Here is a 14,640-nt window from a genome sequence, read left to right on the forward strand (position 1 = left end):
CTTAGGATCCGTTATGGTATTTTTTTTTTTCCTTCTAATGGGGCTTCATTAGAGGCTTTAGCCTTTTCGGACCTATTGCGAACCACCGATATGGCATCTAGTCTTTCAAATGCTACCATTAAGGCGCGGATGTAACTGCACAGGAAATTTCGATGCCGAGTTTCCACCAGATGGAGACACTTGAGCTCTCTTCGGTGCGAAACTGCACTAGGGGTTTAATTTTGTCAAGCCAAACGAATACCTGAGAGATCTTTTACTTGTCGAGTAGTGGAATGTATGGTGAATGAAATTAAGCATCTATGTATTTTTATTTTAACAACATTTTGGAAAAAATGCAAATGATTGCTTTTTATAAATGTTTTTTATAAGGTCATGAATGATTTAAACATTATTGGCGATTTTCCTCTGATGTTTTCAATTTGATGTTTCATTTAAAAGATCAAGAGGAGGCATCGCACCCACCTATCTCACCACCAAGCACGAGTTCAGTTTATTCTGCCAATACAAAAAAAACTTCTGTACAAATCAGTCTTTTTCAAATTAAAAATATAATTGTAAACAACTACAGGGAAAATGGCAATATACTATATTACGAATTATCGTGTCAATATTTGATTATAACTTGGTTACTTTACTGTCTTTATTAGCAGTAAGCAAGTGTTCGACTCGAAAATTCCATGATTTGGAGTCAAACGTCAAATTTTGATCATTAAGGTAATCTTCGTCCCGTTTGCGATTGCGATAATACAGTAGCATTAAATTAGATACATTTTCAACAATATGTAATATACATAAAGCTAGCCAATTTTTGAAATCAAAACTTATATGTTTCTTATAGCCTCAGTTTATAAATTTTTTGCTCAACAGTCATCTGATGTTCAAAAGCCTACAGACAATCTTTTGTAAAAAAATCTTAGAATGATTGTGGTTAAAAATCCAGTAATGATTTAAATCTACCTTCCAAAATTCATCTAACAATAATAACACTTCTGATTCTTTCATTTTCAAATTGGTATAGCTTCCATTCTAGGAGCGATTTTGTAATCATCATGTATTTTCGAAAGCATATCATATTTTTTAACGTAGGTATTGACTTTTTTTTTCTTTCTTTTATGTGATGTTAGTAAAAGATATTCTATTGCAAGAAATAGCAAATAATTTTAACTTGAAGAAATTAAGAGTTAAAAAAAAATCTAATATAGACGTGAAAAACACAAAAAAATGTACCTCGCATTGACCTTTTTTTAATTATATGTGTAGTAAATAGCAGAAACTTTCACCTAGTAATTTTATAGTTAAATGCACATGTCCGTTTTTTGTTACGTTTAATGCTACCTTCGCAATTTACTAATGATGGATGCATAGACGCTTATTAAATAATTCCTCAGTAAAAAGGCGGTAAATACTAATCAGAAAATTTATTCCAATGAAACAAATACAAATATGCTTTTCTTGAAAAACGGAACAACATCGAAGTAAGATTTTTTTCTTCAGTTAAAAATGACTAGCTGCTCTTCTCTTGGGACCATAGACTCACATTTCAGTAAGATTTAAAAGTACGAATTTCTAATAATTACTTTTAAATTACATGTGTTAATATGGCCGAACTTGCAATTTCATAAACTGATTACAGTAAAATATTCAAGTAATTTTCAATTTCATTCTTCGCTTCATAAAATTTTGATACAGCGAAAAGCAATTTCGTTGCATCAACTTCAAATTTATTTATTCACTTATGTACAAAAAAAAAAAAAAACGAACTTTTCAGGATTACAGTTTAAAAGTTGTAAGCTTCCGGGGAGATAAGTAATCTATTATTGTTAAAAATAAACTAAAAGTTTAAATAAGATTATTAATCAAAATATAAAATGAATCTGAAATGAATCATACCAAAAATATAAAGTTCAAAAATAAATTAATAATTAATATTTATTTTTTCTCATCCTCAATCACACGAAATGTGTAGAATTTTTTTTTCATTGCTGTCGGAACTTAGTTTTTAAATGGGAAAACATATTAACACATAAATTGCTCGTATTGTTAAGAAAACTTTAAAAGGAAACACTACAACTTACCTAGTTTATGTACACTTAATTTTCTTCTGATTACAATTTTGTTCAAGATATGTTTCCTATAAGCGCGTGGTAGAAAAAAACTGTGTGTTAAAACAGAAAATAATAGGAATTTCAATTACTAATTCACTAGGGATGCAGGGATGCACCTCACTCTGGCTGTCCTTCGTGCAGCATGTGTCTAGGAAATCAAGTCCAAACGGGAAAAGAGTCAAAATGAAAAGAAGAAAGAAAGAAAGAAAACCACCCCAATGAGACTGGGGAATGTTTGTTTTCAATTACTTTGCCGATTGCAATTTGGTGGGCTGAGGGAGAGGGGCCGAATTTCAAGGTCACAACCCAGTTGGGTTGAATTGGAAATTTGTCGTTTTCGGACGGATTCTTCGCGACACAGGAAGAGACCGGCGGCAACTCGGAACCCGCAGTTATTTCACGAGGTTCTCGTGTTCTGAATTGACTCGGACGCGGGAAAATTATCGATAAATGGGAATATTTAAGGGGAAAATACCGGGTTTCCATAAAATTTCTCTCTTTGGAAAATTTTTGTTGTCGTGAGGTGCAACAACCGAGAAAAAGCAGACAGTGGTCTTTCGGGAAGGGGGGGGGGGGGGGTCCGGACCCCATGGACCCCCCCCCCTTGGCTACGTCCTTGCATGAATCAAACATAAAATACATAAAATATGGGAAAACGTAAAATACGAGAAATGTATAAAAAGCAAAAATCAGATAAGGAAACAAAAATAGTAATAAAGGTAGCTACGATAACGCTTATAAAGTGTACAAATGCGATATTTTACGAAAAGAACATTATTGTACACACCAGTTTAGGTCATTCTAACACATTAAGTAACCAATTCGGGCGTTTAGGTTGAAAATAGTCAGTAATAATGAGTTATTGAATCGAAAGTAAATACAGCATCTTCCAGGATTGGAACACTTTGCAAAGTTTTTTTTCCTGGTCTTTATGATAAAGAAAATGTTCTTAAATGCAGTATTGAAAGAAAAGACGAGTTGTGTTTCCTCTTCTTGTTCATCTTCATCGTCGCCGAAAAATCCATAAGGTCAGCTACAGATGGAGGAGAAGCGTTTCTGTTTTCATGGATTAACTTTCAACAGAGTGGATTATGTTTAAAAATGCACAGAGGGAAAAACTTTTCTTAGTTTTAAAACATTTTTTCTCTCTTTTTTTAACTGCCAAGGGAAAACGTAAAATGCGGGAAATTCATAAATAACAAACTTTCCATCTGAGTTAAATTAATATTATTAGGGTAAGGAAAAACTGGGGCCTGATGATAAAAAACGTAGATTCGAGGGACGTAAAAATCAGGGTTTTCGCAGTGAATACGATCAGCAAGCGTGAAGATAAATATTACCATGCAACAATTTTAACAATTTTCCAAAGCATTTTTTGAGAATATTCAAAGTTATTGAATTTTTTCCGCTTTTTTGTTGTTTTGAACCACTGTGCGTCGTGTCGGTTCTTTCCTACATCAATAGGTGAGTTAATTCTATACTGAAAACTTAGACTCATAATATATCAGAGGCCTGAAAAAAGGACTAGACAAACTTCTATTAACTAAACTATTTTACTATTTTACATTTATGTACAATATTAAGAATATTAGAAAATTCGACAAACATAATCTAAGAGATTCCACCGCACAGCTCGCGGTTCGAAGCATCACTTGAATCTGATAAAAGTTCGGATGGAAAAGTTCTAAGAGGTCAAACTCAAGTGGATCTTTGAGGGAAAAGGAGGAGAGAAGATCGAATGTTCGTCACAATATGTATGTTCCCTATACAAATCCAGTTTTCGTCCGATCTGGACTAAATTTGGCAGGGAGGTACTTGGGCACCCGAGAAGGAACGTAGGGGGTTTTTCGAATGCCAAAACAGAACCGTATCGTTCGAATTTTAGTTTTAGGGCCCGAAAATTGCATTAAATGGCTCTTTCTATCCGAAATTACTATCCGATCAGTTCGATTTTGGCACCATTCAAAAGCTCGCGAAAAGCACCCATACAGTTCCTTCCAAGCGCGGATCCAATGTTGGGGGGGGGGGGGGGTCATGGGGATCATGACCCCCCCCCCCCATTAGCCAGATCAAACATTACACAACAGGGCCTTTTTAATCTTCCTGTTACTGAATTTTTCGAAGGAGAAATTGAGGACCACCCAGTTTGTGAACAAATTTAAATTATATCCAAGCACAAAATTATGGGGAGGGGGGGGGCAAGTGTTGGTCAAGGGGGAGGTCATTGGGTCATGACCTCCCCCCTAGCTAAACCAAACATAGCCCAACAGAGCATTTTTAATCTTCCAGTTACAGATATTTTCGAAAGAGAAATTGAGGATCACCCACTTTATGAACAAATTTAAATTATATCCAAGTGCAAAATTAAGGGGGGGGGGAACAAGTGTGGATCCAAAGGGGGGGGGGGTTCATGGGGATCATGAGCCTACTTCACTTAACCAGACCAAACATTACCCACCAGATCCTTTTAAATCTTCCAGTTACAGATTTTTTCCGAAAGAGAAATTGAGGATCACCCAGTTTGTGTACAAATTTAAATTATATCCAAGAGCAAAATTAAGGGGGAGGGGGGGGGGGACAAGCGTGGATCCGGGGGGGTGGGTCATGACCCCACCGCCTTAACCAGAACAAACATTACCCACCAGATAATTTTTAATCTTCCAGTTACAGATTTTTTTCGAAGGAGAAATTGAGGATTACCCAATTTGTGTACAAATTTAAATTATATCCAAGCGCAAAAATAGGGGGGTAGGGGAAGCGTTTTTGTATTTAAATTAGAAAGATTTTCGTGCTGAGAGCTCAGGCTTTAAGAGCCATTGCCTGTAAGGATCAGGCAGGTTGTGATTGTTGGGATTTTTAATTTTCTTTATTTTCACATAGGTTGTCCCTTATCATGAATGTAATGTAAATCCGAAATTTGAGCTTTGTCTGACTCACCGTTTTTGAGAAAATAATATTTTTTGTTTAGGGGGAGTTGCACATTTTTGCTGGTTTTCCAAATTTGCAGATTTTAATGTGCTTGTTGCTTGAAGCACCCTTATAATGAAACGGATTTTTTAATTCCATATTACTATATGGTCTTGTTAGATACTGTTACAGCTGTCAAATCGGTGACACTACGAGGGCGACGCCCACAAACTCCGTTTAAAAATGACCAAAAATGAATTTTTTTCTATATTCAAGGCCAATTTTCTCAAAGCGCCTTCATGATGACACCAACATTTTTAGATCATTTTCTAGCCACACTTACATACATCAAAAATATGTATCAAAATCGGTGTCACTATTAGGGTGCCAGAAGATATTCGAACGTTTATTCGATAAATTTCAAAAACACAAATATTTAAAATCTAACTACAACTGTCGCCCTCATAGGAGAGATCTGATACTACATTAGGTTGATAACCAACATGTTTGTCTAACATTTGCACAAAAAAAATCGGTGTCACTCCTATTATTTTTGGAAATATAATCGTTCGAAGTTAGTACGTTATGGCGTTTTTTTTAAATATTTATTTAATCTTTTCACCCCCAGATAGTTTTTTTAAACATATTTATTTTTAATTTAATACAAAAAAGTGTATCTTTTAACATAAATAGCTTTGGGCAGTTAGAGCGTCTTTTTCTTGAATAGAAAATGCCCGTTTTGATATAGGTACAGGCGGATATATTGTGCATAATGTGTCTAGATTACCATACCAATACTCATCTTGTTTTTTCGGACAAACAAATCTATTAATTACAATTGTTCTTGACATACATTTGACCTCAACTTGCAAATGCATTTTATACGAAAGATGTATAGAGAGAAGCTCTTACAAACATCTTGTATAAATGCTTCAAATTTTCAACTAATAAATACCCCTGCATTGCCACAAGTTCAATTTAATGAAATTGGATGGGCCCGGGCCCTATCTTTACGAGTTCAGTTTAAGTTCACTTTGAAGTAGAAGCAGTATTTATAAGAACAATTTACGATTGGTGAAAGTACTGGGAAAAAACAACATCTCTGTCAAGTTACACACTTGATGAGAAATGAAGTTCGTAACGGGGAAAAAACTGTTCGTTGCTTCAGAGTATTGTACTATGAACCAAATCCTATCCCTTTTTTTTCGATGGAAGAAACAAAAAAACGAATGCATTTTCAATACATCAAATGAGAATATTGAAGAAAGCGAACATTCAGAATCTGAAACTGAATTTGAGGATAATGTAGACCAAAACGAAGAAAACATTAAGAATCAAATCAACCAATTTCAGAAAGCCGGTCATCTTTTATTGAAAACTGCTAATTTTGTAGCATTAAAGCATGGGAAAACATGGTATCCCAGAAAAATAGTAGAAGTTGACCATTTGCAAGTTTAGGTTAAATGCATGTCAAGAACAATTGGAATAAATAAATTTGTTTGGCCGGAAAAACAAGACGAGTATTGGTACAATAATCTAGACATGTTATGAACAATAGATCCACCTGGTACCTATATCAAAACGGGCATTTTCTATTCAAGAAAAATACTCTCTTGCTGCCCAAAGCTGTTTATGTTATAAGGTACACTTCTTTGTATTAAATTAAAAATAAATATATTCAAAAAAAAAATCTGGGCGTGAAAATTTTAAATAAATAAATATAAAAAAAAACGCCATGACGTACTAACTTGGAACGATTATATTTCTAAAAATAATAGGAGTGACACCGATTTTTTTTTGTGCAAATGTTAGACAAACATGTTGGTTATCAACCTAATATAGTATCAGATATCTGCTATGAGGGCGACAGTTGTGATTAGATTCTAAATATTTGCGTTTTTGTGAAATTTACCGAATAAAAGTTCAAATATCTTCTGGCGCCCTTATAGTGACACCGATTTTGATACATATTCTTGATGTATGTAAGTGTGGCTAGAAAATGATCTAAAAATGTTGGTGTCATCATGAAGGCGCTTTGAGAAAATTGGCCTTGAATATAGAAAAAAAAATCATTTTTGGTCATTTTTAAACGGAGTTTGTGGGCGTCGCCCTCGTAGTGTCACCGATTTGACAGCTGTAACAGTATCTAACAAGACCATATAGTAATATAGAATTTAAAAATCCATGTCATCATGAGGACGCTTCAAGCAACAAGCACATTAAAATCTGCAAATTTGAAAAAAACAGCAAAAATGTGCCACGCCCCCTGAACAAAAAAAAAACTGTTTTCTCAAAAACGGTGAGTCAGACAAAGCTCCAATTTCGGGTTTACATTACATTCATCATTCATGATAAGGAACAACATATGTGAAAACAAAAAAAAAATTAAAAATGTCAACAATCACAAATGCCTTAAACTGCCTGATTCTTACAGACAATGGCTCTTAAGCAGTTTGAAGCAGCATATTGCAGTTATATATACACTGGTGTGCAAAAATTAAGGACGAGACGGTTTTTTCAATATAACTTTGTACAAAAGCTTTCCAGATCAACACATTTAATACCGTAAGATCCCCAATACGCAAGGACATGTGTAATGTAAGCAACACTTACGAAAAGAGAAATCAGAGGGATAAAAAAGAAGCTTTATTGAAAAAGTAGCATGAAGCGCAATGCGACTGAAGGCCAAAACATCCCTGTGATGGGTGTCCTGCAAGAAACATCCGGTCTTTAGTAGGGGATATGATTTCCCCCGACTGCTAGGCAGGTTTCACAGCGTCTGCTCATGCTGAGAATGAGGGTGTCAATGAGTTGTTGAGGCATTGCTGCCCATTCGTCTTGCAGCGCCAATCGAAGCTCCCGAATCGTTACTGGTGGTAAGGTACGAGCTGCCAAGCGTCTACCTAGAAAATCCCATACATGCTCGATGGGATTGAGATCCGGAGATCGTGCCAGCCAATCCATACGTTCAATATCCTCACTCTCTAAGAGCTGTTCGGCAGCTACTGTGCGATGACATGGTGCATTGTCGTCCATGAAAAGGAACTGCGGACCCATAGCGCCTCTAAAAAGACGCACATATGGAAGAAGAATCTCGTTACAATAACGGGTCCCGTTGACTGAACCTGCGTCGAACATGTGAAGGTCTGTGCGACTACCAAGCATGATGCCTCCCCAAACGAGAACACCGCGACCTCCATACCTGTCCCTTTCAATGATGTTCGAGGGATGATTGCGGCTTACCCGCTCTCTTTAGATGAGTATGCGATGAGAATCGCTACTCAGACTGAATCTGCTCTCATCTGTAAAGAGTACTCGTCCCCATTCATTGTCTCTCCAATTCTGGTGTTCCCGGCACCACAGAGAACGCCTTCTCCGATGGGCAGGCATTAGAGGTACACACCGTATAGGGCGTCGTGCAAACAGACCACCACCATGCAGTCTTCTATCCACGGTAAAAGGCGATATCGGTTGTCCAGTCGCCTGTGTCGTGTGTCTAGCGATTTCTCCCGCTGTCTGCCGCCTGTTTCTTCTGGCCTGTAAGACAATATACCGGTCATCTGCGGGTGTGGTTCCTCGTGGACGACCACTACTGAACCCCCGGATAGCTGTTCCTGTAGTTTGAAATTGTCTCCAAAGTCGTGAAACGATGCTGTGAGCAATTCCGAACTCTGCAGCCACACTTGTCACACTGCGGCCTTCCTCCAACTTCCCAATGATTCGACCTTGGGTAAAAGCATCCAGATGTCGTCTAACAGATTGATTATTCGCCATTTCTCGCTGAGGCAGCAACTCGGTGTGATTTTAACTGCTATACGGCGTGCAATCTCTTTGCCAGAAATACTGATCTTACACCGACAACATGCTTTATACTACTCAGACACTCCCCCATTACGTCTGCCTGCATATCTGCGCATATCTACGGTAGCATGTGCTACCGTACATCACCTTACTATCTCCTGATTGGTCTTTCTATCCGCTCTGCCTCTTCGTTCAGCTGATATGCTAATTTTTGCACACCAGTGTAGACTGCAATGCACATCTCAACACAAAATACCTGGTACCTCTAAGAAACGAGACAATGTAGAGGCTTTGCTTTAAAAAAAAGTAAAGAGGGGGTGGGGCAAGGGTTAAAGTAATTTTTTTTGGATATTTATTAACAAATTCTGGCAAATAGGTTTTTTTTTTTTTTTTTTTTTTTAAACCTGGTATTACTTCTTGGATTTTTTTTTAAAATTATTTTTTTTTAAAGAGGAATATCTTGTTTGAATAGATCATTGCTAAACCTCTATTGCGGTTACATCTATGTTTGCACATAAACAATTAATATTCGCAAAAGAGTTGTTTTGCGGAAAATAAATTTCTTTAAGTGTGCGTAAAACAATGAAACCTCGCTTAGCGTGCACCCCTCATTTCGGACATTTTTTTTTGAGCAATCACGATTGCTTATTGTTCTCATTTGACTGTTTTGATGTCCTATCTTTTTATTTTCCCACCACCACCCTCCGCACCCTGTCACCGTTGACCGGCTCCTCACGATGCTGCTCCTATAGCGAAAGCAGTCTCCAGGTTGCATCCATGTCCTACACACGCACGCATACATACGCAGATACATACACGCATGCACACATACATACACACACATACACACAACTACCCACACATTCATGCCTGCACACTGACACAAACACATACGCCTACACACACATACACATACCCCCCCACACACACATACACACATTCATATACACAACTACCCACACACTTATGCCAGCACACAGACAAACACACATGCCTACACACACATACACATACCCCTACACACAAACACACATACCCCCACACACAAACACACACGCCTACATACACACACTTGTGATTGCGAAAAACATAATTTGAATTCAAGATGTCAAAATTCAAATTAATTTTTTATTATTTTTAATTTCTTCCATTTTCTAGGATGAAAACATTAAATTTCCCTTTATTAAAGTGGAGACTCTCAAACTCGGTCACGGATACAACTTTTCTTGTAAAAAGGATTTTTACTCTCATTAAATCGGACACTCTTCGACAATTTTGGCGAAATGTGGTTAGTTTCCGTTTGAAAGAAAAAAAATAAGAGAATCTAAAAATCTTAGATTACGGTTCGCTTCCACCACATTGTAAACTACAGGTTTTAATACAAAAGAGTGAAACCTCCGTTTGAAAGAAAAAAGATAAGAGAATCTAAAAATCTTAGATTACGGTTCGCTTCCCACCACATTGTAAACTACAGGTTTTAATACAAAAGAGTGAAACCAGGCAATACAAGTTCCTGAGAACAAACAGGTCGGATTCCAAGAAATACAGCTAAAGTTAGTGAGTGAGGCTATTAAGGGTGCTCTTCACTGAGAGTCTGAAAGCTACGGATCCAATGCTAACCTACGGGGAAAGTTGAATGTTATTTTACAAAATTCCTTTGAAGTTTTCGGGTCAATTTTTTTTCTGAGTATCTTTCAAGCCTATGTCTGTGTATTTTAGTTTTTACTTTTTTGATACGTCCATTCTTCGATTTTTTAAAATTCGAGAAAAAATGAATTTCTTCGAAAACGAGGTACTGTTGGGCCTTTCGCTCTGTAAAAAAGCTGCAAATCGTGCTATCGAAATTTTAAGAACGCCCCAACACGCAAAATATTTCCAGCTCTCTTTTGAGACTAAGTTTGAAATGATGCGACCATTTCTAAAAAAATATCGGGGTTCCAACCATCTGAAATATTTTCGAAAAAGCTCAATTTCTCTACTAAGCCACGCCCCTCACCGGTCCCCTCCTTTCTTGAGGGGAAAAACCGGGTGAGGTGTAAAAGATTTACAATCATTAGCGCAAACGACCGTTTCCATTTACTACTCCCCTCTTTTCCGGAGGCATTTTTCAATGAAGGAATGAATGAGTGCTTTTGAAAGTGAATCCACATGCTTGGAAACATCTTCACGATTTGATTTGTGTTTAGAAAGGATATAGTTTTTTAAGAGTGCTTCTGAGATAATTCTTGTGAATTCTTGTGCTAAATGACCTCCTGAATCCAAATATGATCACCTCTTTCCATTCACATGTCCCGCTCTTTCGGAAATGTCGCCCGCAATTTTTTTTCAGTTTTTGACAGTTTCATAGCCATTATTTTTATTTGGAGGGGAAGGGATCGTTATATTATACATTAATACTTTTCTGAGGGGCTAGAGAGGTGCTAAGTTTGTACGCAAGAACATATGGAGGAAATTGGTGAACTCATGGGGGGTATTACCACTTATTATATTTTTAAAATCATCAAAACCCATCCTTTTTTCTAGGGGTTTGTTTTACAATTTTTTCCCTTATTTTTTGGCATGAAACCAGAGTATAGGACTCACACCTATAAACCCTATATCTGGAAAAAAAAATTTTCACGTTGTAAATTTAAAACAAAAGGAAGTATCGCATTTTGCGTAAAGTTCAGTGAAGAACCTTTCCGTGTTACTCAAATTAATTCAGGGATATAATTAAGATTAAAATGATCTTAAGTATGCTTATAATATAGCATTAATGAATATTTCTATTTCTGGGGATGAACTACCACCATTACTTTTCACTACATCAAGAAAGCATAACAAATGGAGCTGGCGCATCCAAAGAAAGATAAATATGTATATTAGGGTGTCCCGTCCATATATGAGAAAAAAATAAATTTGAGCTACACTATCACAAGAGGTGTCAAAATTTGCGAAATTTTTCACAGATCACGAAAAAGGTAAAAAAAATGGAATTGCGTGTCATCTTCAGGGCTCTACCGCTCTTTGAAGTTTTGCATATTTCACATTTTTGACAGACTTAAACGATATGATTTAAAAAATACAAAAATAAAGTTTAGAAAGCATTTTATTTAAGAAACTAATGAAACAAAGCACAAGAAAACAAAATAAACAAACTACAGTTAATAAATAATGACAAAAGTTTAGAATTTAAACTTATTTTTGTGTCCAAAATTTGGCATTTCTGCGCGAGATTGCAACCTGGTTCTAACGAAGTCATCTCTAGAAGTAGAGTTAGCAACACTTTGTGAAGCCTGTGTTATTAGTTTAACACATCTTTCCACAGATTGTGAGTGGCAAGGAAAGTCAACGATTTCCAAGCTATTATCTTTTGCCATAATTTGAAGGTTCTCGTTAGAAATATGTCGAAGAACCGGTGGTGCTGTAACCTGACACTCTTGCCAGACAATTATTTCCGTATAATCTTTAGCAGAGAAGTTAATTTTTGGTGTTTTAAATATTCTGCGTTTAGTGCTACTTTCAGCCTCTCTAGCTTTTTTTATTCTTCGTGATGCTAACTCCCGAATGTGCTCCCTATCATCAAACAACATACTGACCAGCAGGTTTTCTGGGTGCGCAAAAAAAAGCATTTCTTTCGATAACAGAATACACAACAGATTTCAAGTTTTCGGGTAAAAATCGAGAGTACACAATCATTTGAAAAAGATGTTTGGCTGCTTCCTTAAAAGATGACTTTTGCTTGATTAAGAACCAAACTGGAGCGTACACTTTAACCACGTAGTTAACAAGTAATCGCAAATTTTCTTTTGGATTAAGAGTACTTACATAAAGTCCGAGTATACGATTAGCAGAAGTAAGCCATCTCGAGTGCGCCATTTTTCCAGGTTGGCGATTTGCCAGCTCAGGACTACAGAAACCAGTTGATACAGCTTGACAAATCTCATAAATATTTTTGATCCGTGCTTAGTTCATCAACCACATTTTTCGGCAAATTAGGCAAATTATCATCCACCGCGCAAAAAAACGTCATTTAATTTTCACAACCAGCTAACTGTTTTCCAATAGGTCCGGAATATTCTTTAGGTCCCAAAGTGCAACCATCTAAGGTCAAGAATAAATGACGAAGGGGTAATTCGTTGGCATGAAGCATACACACACACCATTGCAATGGTCTTTCCAAATAATCCTCTAAATATTGAATCACGCCACCCTTCCAACCGGTGTTTATTGCAGTTCCGTCACATCCAACGCAAATCACGTCTTCTAAATTCAAGCATTGACCTTCTAATAGAGCTGTAATCGAAGTTAGAATTGCCTTTGCAGTGCCACGACTTGGCGTTGTGTGTCCCAAATAAATTGATCCGGGTTCTGCTAAAATTGAGATGTGCTCTTCTAAAATGTCTTTGCGATGGTAACGAGCTCCTATTTTCTCATTTATCAGAGTCTTGTCTTTACGTCCATCAAAGTAAATGCTTTTTATAACAATACTTCCAATATCTTTGGAAGCTTCTTTCCGAGCTTTAGCTATAGCTCTGTGGATTTTGTTTTTATCAACAACTAGAGTTAAATCTTCTTTTGAAACCAAGCCGACATCAGCTAAAACTGCAGAAGCAACAGCAGCAGCAGATCGCGTCGACAAACTGTATCTATCACAGACCTTAGCAACTGTTGGCAAGATCAGTGTATTCCTATTTGTCGTTGAAGTTGATGGTGTCCCTGTAGAGGCTGTATTCGTATCTGTTATGGGATACGTTTCTGGAGAAAATTCACGCATCGAATCGTCATCAAAATTTGCTGAGACAGAATCGTTATTTTCAGTAGAAGACTTTTTTGCTGCCTTTTCAAGTTTTCTCTGCTGTTGTTTCATTAATCTAGCTGTTTCTTTCTTATCGACACCTCTTGTCACCATTTTCCTGTCATTTCTCTGATCCAACAAGAAACTTCTCTCATTGATGGGAACTTTTTTAGGTTTGAAACACGAACAAGACTCAAATACGGCACTTACAAGCCGCAACGTCGAAGAGCTTCTCAGATGACTCTAAAAAGCACTTCAGTTTATTTTCAAAACTATCACTTCGTTTGTTTCTGGGGTATCGTTTCAAATAGACGTACTTTTCGAAATAGAATTTTAATAATTGAATTACTCGTTCCTTAGTTACGATTGGAATTGAAGCTTTTGTCCAAATACTGTTGATTTTTTCAGAAACAATTGTATATATATCTGAACTGGAAGGGTCCTTTCCATTATGCATACATTTCTGTTCGCTCCTGACAAATAAAATAAATTTTATGACGTCTTTTACAGTAGGTAGCTGCCGATCATCAAGTTCCTTGTAGGGTCCCAGTATAGCACAAGTAGTCTCACTACGTCTCGAACTCATTACTTAAAACTAACAGAATCGGCATATAACACTAACAATTGCAACTGTACTTTTATAGCATTAAAATTACTTTGGCTACGAAGAAAACACCCGTGAGTCAAGCCAAGAAAGTCCTCGAAACAAGTAAAAGGAATTAGCAAGTTGAAACCAAACAAAGTCGAAGTCGTCAGTAACATATTGCTGCATGCAAATCGAGACGTGGCGCCAAGCTTCGTGGACGATTCTACTGCGGAAATGGGGGTTATTCCCATATAGGCATTTACAGTAGTAATCACCATATGTTTTTTTTTTCTGTTCGTGTTAATATTACGAATCACGATCTTTTTATTTCAGCTGTCGAGCTTTTATTTCACAGTAAATTTATAACTTTATTCACAGTACTTCTTTTTCAGTTGCCATAAAAATGACAATTTTTCAAAACTTTGACGATCGGTAGAGCCCTGAAGATATAGTTTTATTCTATT

The sequence above is a fragment of the Uloborus diversus genome, chromosome 4, assembly GCF_026930045.1.
Source record: "Uloborus diversus isolate 005 chromosome 4, Udiv.v.3.1, whole genome shotgun sequence".
Taxonomy (NCBI): domain Eukaryota; kingdom Metazoa; phylum Arthropoda; class Arachnida; order Araneae; family Uloboridae; genus Uloborus; species Uloborus diversus.